Source organism: Marmota flaviventris, chromosome 11 (genome assembly GCF_047511675.1).
Source record: "Marmota flaviventris isolate mMarFla1 chromosome 11, mMarFla1.hap1, whole genome shotgun sequence".
Lineage (NCBI taxonomy): Eukaryota > Metazoa > Chordata > Mammalia > Rodentia > Sciuridae > Marmota > Marmota flaviventris.
Genome location: NC_092508.1, coordinates 55,586,700 through 55,598,104, shown reverse-complemented (window position 1 = coordinate 55,598,104; position 11,405 = coordinate 55,586,700). Strand labels below are relative to the sequence as shown.

The 11,405-nt window shown below is 38.6% G+C and overlaps 1 pseudogene; it reads left to right on the top strand.

The window, feature by feature from the left end:
- Positions 1-6,402: 6,402 nt before the first annotated feature.
- LOC114101109 (MICOS complex subunit MIC26 pseudogene) lies at positions 6,403-8,140 on the top strand (annotated as a pseudogene).
- Positions 8,141-11,405: the final 3,265 nt, after the last annotated feature.

Below are 11,405 nucleotides of genomic sequence, written 5' to 3'. Positions count from 1 at the left end.
GTGTTTTCCAGGCTATTTGGGCAAAGCATTCAGGGATCACAGAAAACCAGAGTCCCATCTATAAGAACAGTTGTCCTAAGAAAATCACAAAATTGTATATCTTGTTGTAAGTAGTTGAGAGCAATGGACTCAGCTCTGTTCCTTTTCATGAGTTTCTGGGAGTTATTTATTACTGCTTATCACCTGTAGATGACATATGGGCATTTGGGAGTAAATGGTCACATAGATTTCTTATGAGAGATCAAAGTCTTTGTTGTATAGCATTTTGTTTTATTATTCTATTATGTAGCCAAGGAATTGATCATTGACATTCAATAGCTTAGATTGCAAAGCTTATTTTGAGCAAAGAAATGTCAAAGAGGAATGGGGTAAATATGTTAAGAATTATATGCTGCTAGATTACTAGGTGATAATTATAGCTTCACTTTATTTATTATTATCAGTAGTAGTAGCAGTAGTACCAAGGATTGAACCCAGGGGCAGGCACTTAACCACTGAGCCACATCCCCAGTCCTTTTTATTTTTTATTTGGGAAAGGGTCTTGCTAAGTTGCTTAGGGCCTCCCTAAGTTGCTGGAGCTGTCCTTAAACTTCTGGTCCTCCTGCCTTAGCCTCCAAAGTCACTGGGATTATAGGCCTGTGCTACCACACCCAGCTATAGTTGTACTTTAAATTATGTATTGTGAAATACCTGCTTTGTTTTTCTGGTGGTGGTGGTGGAGGGGGTTGTCAGAAAGAGAAGATGTGAAAATTTAGCCAATCACCCAACTTAATTTCTCAGGGAAAGCCCCTGAAAATACTTCATTCTCCTGGCATAAAAATATATTATTTTGATTATAATCTATGCCATGTTGCTTTTTAATCTGAGAGATTTATTGTCTCTTGTGAGAAAGTAACCAGTGATGTATTTTATACTCCTCAACTCACACATCTAATTAGATGAGCAAAACACAATTAACATCTAACTTTCACACTATTTTGGAAAGGAAAAAAAAATCTTTGCTGAAAGCCAGTCCTGCATTTTAAGAAACAAATTGCCGATAGTAGGAAGAACCAAATGGGGAAAGGTTTGAAGCACAACTATAAGCCTGTAAGGATTGTAAGGTCACCTGAGGAGAAAATGGCCCCTGTATAAGTGCCCGGCAATGCCCTGCCTCTGACAGTACAGCAACCCCATATGGAGAATTTCGTTATGAAACTGCTAATAAAAGAAAGAATTCAATATTACACCTTAAATTTTTTATAGCATTTTACTCAAAGGGCACTGGGATAGTTATTGCCTTCATTTCAGAAAACTGAAATTTATACTGGATAGCTGTTGCCTTCATCTGCAGAGGCCCAGGGATGCCCTAAGCTGCTGCTATTGCGATTCAGGGTGGCAAGGCAGAGAAGAAAGACCTGGGCAAATTGCTTACAGAGTGAGATTTTATCTCACACTATCTCTGTTTATAGTTTTCTCTTCTTGTCTTTTATTATCCATATTATCATAAGCAAATTACTTAGCTTCTCTCACTCACCAGTGTCCTGGTCTCTTAGGTGGAGATACTAGACCTATCTATGGTAAATAAAAGGATTAACTGAAATAATGTATATAAACACCATGACAACCAGTAGGCTCCTAATTTAAGTGTCTACCTTTTAAATATAAGTGGAAACAGGAAGCTACATCCTTCCTACCTTGTTGCTTTTTTTGCCTAGAAATTCAAACTCACAGGACAGGAAACAACCCAGAGTCTAATGTTGGAATTGACAGAGAGCCAGGAAGTGATGATGGCTGCTCTAATCTTCCCTGAGAATTACTTGCCTCCAGCAAAACAGGTTCTCAAGGGAATGAGCAGGAAATTTTGTTTTCAGTTTTAGATATCTTTTTTTTTTTTTTTTGGTACCAGGGAATGAACTCAGGGGCACTCGATCACTGAGCCACATCCCCAGCCCTATTTTGTATTTTATTTAGAGACGGGGTCTCACTGAGTTGTTTACTTCCTTGTTTTTTGCTGAAGCTGGCTTTTTTTTTAATATTTATTTTTTAGGTATAGGTGGACACAATGTCTTTATTTTACTTTATGTGGTGCTGAGGATCAAACCCAGTGCCTCACGAATGCCAGGCAGCCGCTCTACCTCTGAGCCACAACCCCAGCCCGAGGCTGGCTTTTAACTTATGATCCTCTGTTCTCATTCTTGCCAGCTGCTGGGATTACAGACGTGCACCACCACACCCAGTTTAAACACCTTTTTTTAGAAACACTCTTTGCTCCACACATTAAAAAATACTTTAGAGGCCACAGTTGTAACTCAGTGGTAGAGCTCTTGCCTAGCACGTGTGAGGCACTGGGTTCAATCCTCAGCACCACATAAAAATAAATGAAGTAAAGGCATTGTGCCCATATACAACTAATGAGAGAGAGAGAGAGAGAGAGAGAGAGAGAGAGAGAGAGAGAGAGGAGAGAGAGAGAGAGAGGAGAGAGAGAGAGAGAGAGAGAGAGAGAGAGAGAGAGAGAAAACTGCTTTAATGACACCATGGGTCTTACTTGTACATGTAAAAAAAGTATTGGCTAGAATGTGATGTTCTTGGCAACTAAAAATAGAATGGTTTCTCTCCTTTACAGCACTATGCTGAAAAGCTTTTTTCAGTTCTCAAAGGTGTGTGGTCACTAAAATATGAACACTGAAGTGTTAGACACAAAACATTAGTTTGAGGATTTTAGAACACATACTCCTAATAACTGAGACATTTCCTTATTCAAGAGAGCACTGGAACTATTTAATGAATATATTATAAAAATAAAAAAATATCAGATAAAATAGAGAAAGTACAAAACTAAGACTTTCTATGAAAGGAAAATCTCAGCATCAATGATATATTCAATGTCTATGTATAAATATAGATGCTCTACTAAACCATGACTGTAGGAGTGTCATCTACAAGATGGTTTTGCTTGCTATTTCAGAAACCATAAACATGGTCACATTTACTTATTTTATATCTGTGAATATTATGATTCAAGTAGTGAAAATATTTCCTGCACAAATATTCAGGTAATTGCTGGGCACAGTGGTGCACGCCTGTAATCCCAGCGGCTAGGGAGGCTGAGGCAGGAAAACTGCAGGTTCAAAGCCAGCCTCAGCAAAACCAAGGCACAAAGCAATTCAGTGAGACCCTGTCTCTAAATAAAATACAAAATAGGGCTGGAATGTGGCTCAGTGGTCAAGTGCCCATGAGTTCAATCCCCAGTGCCAAAAAAAAAAAAAAAAAATCAGGTAATAATTATAGTGTAAATGAATAAAGAGTAATTGATGAAGATGAATTTCATTTCTTTTCTTAATTAGTTCCAGATTTTTCTTTTACTTCCTTTCTTTTTCTTTCTTTTTTTTTTTTTTTTGTTTTTGTTTTTGCAACTTTAGTACTATGTTATATCAATAATTCAATGAATAAAATGTGGTATAAATTGTTACAGAGCTGGGGCCTCCTGAGAAACTGAAGCAACACAAAGACTCTCCTTCAAATCCAGATTCTTGCAACCAACTCAGAAAGATTTCAGACATGTCACTCAGAGTAACAGGAATGAGTTTATTGAAGGGACAGCAAAGGGGAAAGGGGACATTCTTTTTTTTTTTTTTTGAGAGAGAGAGAGAGAGAATTTTAATATTTATTTTTTAGTTTTCGGCGGACACATCTTTGTTTGTATGTGGTGCCGAGGATCGAACCCAGGCCGCACGCATGCCAGGCGAGCGTGCTACCACTTGAGCCACATCCCCAGCCCAAGGGGATATTCTTGAGGGAGAAAGTGGGTCCTTTCAGTGAAGAGAGGGACAATGTGCATCTCCTGCACTCCAGATTTATTTGAAATCTCAGAGAAGTTTCCAGAGAGTCCAATCCAGGTCCACCTCTTGATTTTTGACTGATAGCAAGATGGCATCAGACTTTCATTGTCATGGCAATTCTAGGTCACATTGTGTCCCAACCGGCAGGACACATGGGCAGCGAACCTAGATGGGCAGGAATGAAGGGACAAGAGACACGAGACACGAAAGGATGACAGCAAGACAGGAGTTCTGATCAAGCTGCAAACTTTTATTGTTCACACAGGGGTATTTATATGCTGGGGATGGGGAAGCTCTCTAATCAGCAATTGCTGGATGTGGGTGGTAAAACTGCCAGCTGCAAGATGTCTGATGATCCTGATAACCGTAGGGTGTTCCAGGGAGATAGGTAGCTGCAGGATGTCTCCCAGGGGGCTGTCAGGCTATTCTTTGAAGGAGAATTTCCTTCTAGCCCCTGACATCATTGGCCTATGCTGACCAGTTCTAATTGTATTTTTTTTTCTTTTTTGTACTAGGGATTGAACCCAGGGACACTTAAACAATGAGCTACATTCCCAGCCATATATATATATATTTGGGAAAACATATAATGGCATATATATATATATATTTGGGAAAACATATAATGGCAGCAGCACCCCAGAGAAAAACCCCAGCATGGCGTCTAACGACCCTCTTTCTCCTCTTTGTTTCTTTCACTGGCGCGAAACGTTCCCGCCGGCGCCAACGTTCAAACCCTGCTGGTGGGAAGCCTTAGCCCCAATTAGAATTAACTTCTTGGGCTCCAGAACTGACATATGGAAGAGCTTGCCAATAAACGGGCGACCTGTTATCTACCTCAGCCCTGCGACCTCTCCTTAGACCTATATAAACACACAGCCTTTTGTAATAAAGCGGAAACCTCTTTGGTGATCTGTGTCGTGTGGTGCAGCATCTTCCAGTCTTACATATATAATATATATTTTATATATATATATATATATATATATATATATATATATATATATATATTTTTTTTTTTTTTTTTTTTTTTTTTTAGAGAGAGAGGGTTTCACTGAATTATTGAGGGCCTCACTAAATTGCTGAAGCTGGCTTTGAACTCGTGATCCTCCTGCCTCAGCTTTCAGAGCTGGGATTACAGGTGTGCACCACGGCTCCCGGCTCTAACTGGATTCTTAACCATACATTTTTACAGATTTTTTGGTTACAGGAACTATCCTTATCTCCCAGACTTTCAGGATCAAGCCACAAAAGTCTCCCGGGTTTGTCCCATCAACATTATCTCAAGCCTGCATTTCTGCTACAATTAACAGGTAGTTTGCTGAGCAGTGTGACCTATCCTGTTCACTTAGGCCATGCAGGGCTGCAGGTAAATTGCTTCTTGGAAAAGAAAGCATGTGGGAATCAGCACAATGGGCCCATTTCATAGAATTATTCTCTTAACTTTGTTGTTCCCACCATACTCATCTGTATGCCCCCTAAAATAAATTAATGAGGGAGTTGAGTTACATACTTTCTAAGGTTTCTTTCAGATTTAATATTCTTAATTCAACTATAATTCAATTTCATATATAAAGGAGAAAAACACCATCATAGCAACAATGAATTAATTGAAACATTGATGGTATAGAATCCTTCCCAGTTATCCAAGAAGGTAATTCTTCTTGAATGGGTTTGAATTTACATAAAACTTCATTATTGTAAAAGGAGTTATAGTAACTCAAGTTAACTGAGATTCCTAGAGAAAGTTAACAACACACTCAAGGTTGCAGGTTAATCTAATAAAGATTTGTAAAAATTGTCAAATATCAAGAAAGAAAACACTTTAAATAACCATACTGCATTTTATATATCCCTTCTGTTAAAGTGAGCTATTTGCTAAATGGTGTTCTTTAGAACTGTGTGAATTTACAAAACCAGTGATAGGAAGTGAAGTTGAGCTTCATCCCCAGTGAACTGGAAGAATTTTAATCACTTTATCACTTACTTGCCTTATCTGTGGTTCTATGTACTCTTCCATAGAAGGATGTGTAAGGGTAAAAGAAATTGAAGTTAAAGTGTAAAAGTTAAAGTATAAAAGACCGGGCATTGTAAAGTTTCTAAGCTGCAAGGCCTGAGTTAAAATGTAAAGGACCAGGTATTGTTAAGTTCCTATGCCACATGTAAAACCTGAAATTCCTGTAGCTGTTAAGACAATACTCGAACTGCCCAGTAAATATTCCCCCTGACCGCCTGGTTGTTTAATAACTTAGGGCCCTGTGCGATCTTGCACGTAGGCATCACAGGGCCTTAACCAATCAGTTTGAATGTGTACCCTGCTTTAGAACTGACCTATCACCCCTGCCCAACCTGTTCCCGCCAATGAATGAACTAATCATGTTTAGGAGTTGTTGTTTGATTTTCCTGCGGTGTATGATGATTTGTTAAAGGAGACTGTGATGTATGTAAAGTCCCCGCCCTCCCCAAAAAGTGTACTTAAGCATTGCTCAACCCCTGCTCTGGGCTCTGGGCTGCTCTCCTTTCTTGAGTGAGCAGGGAGCCCCAGCATACTGGAATCTCAATAAACCCCACTTGCTTTTGCATGAGCCGGTCTCTTGGTGGTCTCTTCCTCCGACGCTTCGCCGGACCCTTACAGATGGAATTGAGGTAAATAGCCTAGAAAGCTCTAAAATACTCATATGATTCTTAATGAATGTTTGGTCCTTTTGAAAAATTCTAAATATTTTCCTAAGTTTCGTAGTACACCTAATAAACAGTGTTGAAGATACTATCTTAGAATTTGAATTAAACAGAATTCATAGTTGACATTATAAGCTTGAAGTAAAGAACAGCATATATTAGCATACTCTGAATAAGATACAGGATGTAAACAAGACAAAAATGTATTATCATTCTAAATTCAGCATGGTTAATCCTGCCAAGTGGAGATTGTTTGCCTGTACCTTTAAAAAAACAAGAGGAAAAAAAAGAGAGAGAGAAAAGGACAGTGCTTTTTACTTTGTCTCTAAAACCCCTTTGGGGTTTTGTTTGTTTGTTTAGTATTTATTTCTTCTTAGTTTTCCGCGGGCACAACATCTTTGTTTGTATGTGGTGATCGAACCCGGGCCACACACATGCCAGGCGAGCGCGCTACCGCTTGAGCCACATCCCCAGCTCTGTTTGTCTGTTTGTTTAGATACTGGGGTCTAAACCCAAGGGTGCTTCACTACTGAGCTACATCCCTTTCAAACTTTTTCTTTTGATACAGGGTCTTGCTAAATTTCCCAGGCTGGCCTTGATTTTGAGATCCTCATGCCTCAGCATCCCAAATAGCTGGGATCACAGTGTGCACCATACACAAGGCTGCCACAATCCTTTTTTTTTTTTATGTCAGATTTCTTACCAGTGATTCTATTTTGTTTTCTTGTGTATACTTCCAATAACAATCTGAATTGCACTTTATGTTTTAGTTTGGTGTTTTGCCATGCTGAGGATCCAACCCAAAGCCTCAAGTGCATTTTGTTTTCTACCTGCGTTTTGAGATTGTCATAATTGCTACAAGACTAACTAAAAACACAGATCAACAGAATAACATTGTTTGGATGTAATATTACTTGACTCACCCTGCCGGAGCCACCGGCAGAGACTTGTTCAAGAAGTTGAACAATAGATCGCAAAGAAGAAAAAAAAATTTGCCCTGCAGCTCTGGACATAGTCTGAAAGCACAGGCTCAGGTAATTTGGAGGTCCTTGGGGCCAGCCAGCCTGAGCCTGCTCACCTTCAGAGTCTATGTAGCACCAAAAAGGACGCACCTCACAAAAATGCCATGAAAGTTGATGAGCTTTCACTCTATACAGCTCTGAAGGGTCCATGTATTTACATTATATGGAGGAGCCAAGGAGTCAACTCAAGAAAGCATCTCACAGCTTCAACATCATTGCAAGCCATGTAAAGTTGGTGTCAGGAAACACTCCCAAACTAAGCCTAAATGTTAAGTTTGATTCAATGGGGGCTAGACAGCTATGAATATCTCCAAAATGTACCCCCTGGATTCTTTCCAAGACTTGGTGTTATTGGTTTTGCTGGCCTTGTTGGACTCCTTTTCAGTAGAGGTTCAAAAATAAAGAAGCTTATGTATGCACCTGGTTTCATGGGATTAGCTGCCTCTATCTATTACCCACAACAAGCCATTGCATTTGCCCAGGTCACTGGGGAGAAATTATTACTGGGGTTGATGAGGCTACATAGTCATAAAAGATTTGCAGAAGGAGAACTTTCAGAAGCTCTCACTTTTGCTTTATAAGCCAGGAAATGTGAAGAATTCACCTGGAAATAAGTAGAAAACTGCATATTCTGCCTATTTTAATCAGTTGCAGGTAAACAATGGAAACTCCAGACAGTACATCAGTATTTCTACAGAAAAGTGGCAGAGAAGTCAGTATTGAATATAGTAAACTGGACTTTTTCTTCAGGAAAATCTCTAGTAGGCTTTTTCATTATCTTGAGTGATATACTACAAGTGGACTAAGCTGAAATCCTTTCATCTAAAGATAATGTAAAAGGGGGCTGGGGATGTGGCTCAAGTGGTAGCACGCTCGCCTGGCATGCGTTCGGCCCGGTTCGATCCTCAGCACCACATACAAACAAAGATGTTGTGTCCACCAATAACTAAAAAATAAATATTAAAAATTCTCTCTCTCTCTCTCTCTCTCTCTCTCTCTCTCTCTGTCTCTCTCTCTCTCTTTAAAAAAATAAAATAAAAAAATAAAGATAAGTAAAAGCTTTAGAACTCCTCATTCTCATGTCACTATTTATGTACATAATTAAAATCCAAATTCAAAAATAATAATAATATTACTTCACTCAGCCTCTTCCCCATTTGCATCTATCATTTCTGTAGATTTAGGATATTCCATTGCATGAACTGAAAACACAGCTAAAACTAGGCATATTTATTCATCCATGAACTTTTGGAAGAACTATAGGTTATCACCATTTACATCATGCTCATCCACATGGACAAAGAATCATTAAATTCCTATTTTCTGAGCCTAAGGTGACTCCACATGGTTCCATTTTCTCCATTTCATTCTGAATTAATAATAATAATAAAGCATGCCTAAATTTTTTTGAGATTTTATTGTGTCATGTTGTAAGTAACTTATTCCTTATAAGGATCTTTTAAAAACTTAAAAAAAAAAGTACCAAATAAATAAATAACCCAAAAAAGAACCAGTCAGTTGAAATCTGACAAATTAAGAGATACAATATACAGATCTGTAATCAAAAGCTCAGTCTTCATCCTTGACACCAATCCAATAACGAAGACAAGATCTTGAGAAAAAAGAAAAATAATGTTTATTGCTTTGCTAGAAAAGGAGAAACACAGTCCCAAAGGCTGTGATTCTGCCCATCAGCAGAAATAGGGGTTTTTTATAGAGGTGATTCAGAGAAAATGAGATTAGGGAGGAGAGATCAGGAAGAAGAAGTTTAGGGAAAAGAAACTCAGGGAGAAGTTTAGGGAAAGAAGATTGAGAAAAAGAAAAAAAAAATGTAAGTTTCAACGCCACAAGGAATATAGTCAAAGCATCAAGTGAACTCCTGTTACAGATCTATAGGGACAAAGCAAATACAATTATATATATAATTGTATGCATACACACACACATACATAGATAGATATGTCACTGTTTTTTGTGTTTTTTTTGTTTTTTAATATTTATTTTTTAGAATTTGGCAGACACAACATCTTTGTTTGTATGTGGTGCTGAGGATCGAACCCAGGCCCCACGCATGCCAGGCGAGCGTGCTACCACTTGAGCCACATCCCCAGCCCCAGATATGTCATTGTTGATGTAAGGCCCAGGCTAACAATGTCCATTTGGTAGGACAAGCCATGTTGAGCTTTACAATGTCTGGTCTTGCTTATAAATTTAGTCCAAAGGCACAAGAAGGAAACTAATATTATTATCTTCTCTCAGTTATTAGCAAGGGGTAGTGCAGGTTCAAAGTGCACTGTCTAGATGATAAATCCTTACTGTTAACCACTCATTATATTATTATGTAGTGCCTGTACCTGTGTAACATAAATTGAAGGCCAGAGCAAAGCAGTCCTCTCTAAAACTGAGGACACAGTACGGGTAATAGAGCTTAAACAAGATAGAGTTTGTACATCCCAAAGTACACCCGCTTCAACTTGCTGCTCCTCACTAGAGGCAGATCCCTCAGTAGGACACAGGTCCAAGGCCCATATTAGAAGGTGTTGTTAAAGCCTTTCTTGACTCCCCTTAACCCTACATCTAACACTTTCAGTCACATGATGACAAGAGATAACCATCAGGTTCCTTCCCTCTTAGGACTCATCTTATGAAGGAATAAGTCATTTTGCTCTTCATCTTAAAGTCTCATTCTTTAAACTACCTATTTTTTTCCTGTGGCAAAAAGTGCCAGTTATTCTTCAATATCTGTATAGTCCCTTCTTCCATAATGATAGAGGTCCCATTTGCTGTCTCCCTGAAGTTAGTTATGGGCATGTGATCAAGTTTTTCCCAATGGCATATAAACACACTGATAGAGTTCAGGACACACTACCCCAAGTAATGTCATTCCTTTGGTATTTGAGAAAACTGCAGAAATGACAATACTCTCACCTTCTCTTCTAAAGCAGGTCATAAGGTCCTCCTCATTTGAGAAGTACCCTTCCTATACTTGGAGGAAGGAAACATCAGCATCTCTGAAGAATCTGAACAAATGGGCCTTGCTAAATTCCCCACACTTTATTACCATTAGCTCATGTTCCTCTTGTCCAATCACACTTCTCCAGGAATATATAATTTTTCATCAAACATAAAATACATGAGTATACTTGTTTCTTTGGATGTTTATTTCCTTATGAGGTCTTATGTATTATGTAAAACTTAAGTTTTTATGCTTTTCTCTTTAATCTATCTTTTGTTTTAGGTGCGTTGGCCATGAATCTAGACATCAGTGAATAAAGAAATCTTTCCCCCTTACTATAATACATTGCTTGCACAGTTTACAGAAGTGTTCTTAAAGGATGTGATATACTCTTCTCCCACATTCTCCCTTCTGCTGGCTGGAATGTAGATTTAATCTCTGGTATGAAGCACAGCAGACAGCAAGATAGAAATAGGAATGGCATGTCATTCCTAGAGTTGTACTGACAACTTCATGCACCAAAAAGATTTCTGGAGTATGAGAGGGAAACAAACTTCTACCTTGTTAAAGCTCTATTATCTGGAATAATCGTGTTACTGGTAGCCATACTGACCCTAACTACTCCCCCCTTTCATCTATTGACCAGCAGGACTTGTGGCTTTTCTAATAGAAAGAAAAGCCTCCTCTTTATACCAGAGGACCTTATGGCCCCTCCTAATTGGGCCCATGATAAAATAGAAAATGAATTTGGAAAAATCCTTCCTTAGGTTAAAAACTCTGCTTACAAGGATACTCATATGCATAATACGACTTTGCTTTCAGAAGCTGATAGCACATAGCCTTTTTTCTTTTATATTTCAATCTAAAAACCAAATTTCCCACTTTTGCTAACATATCAACACCTCTATCAATGGGAGTAGATTGTGT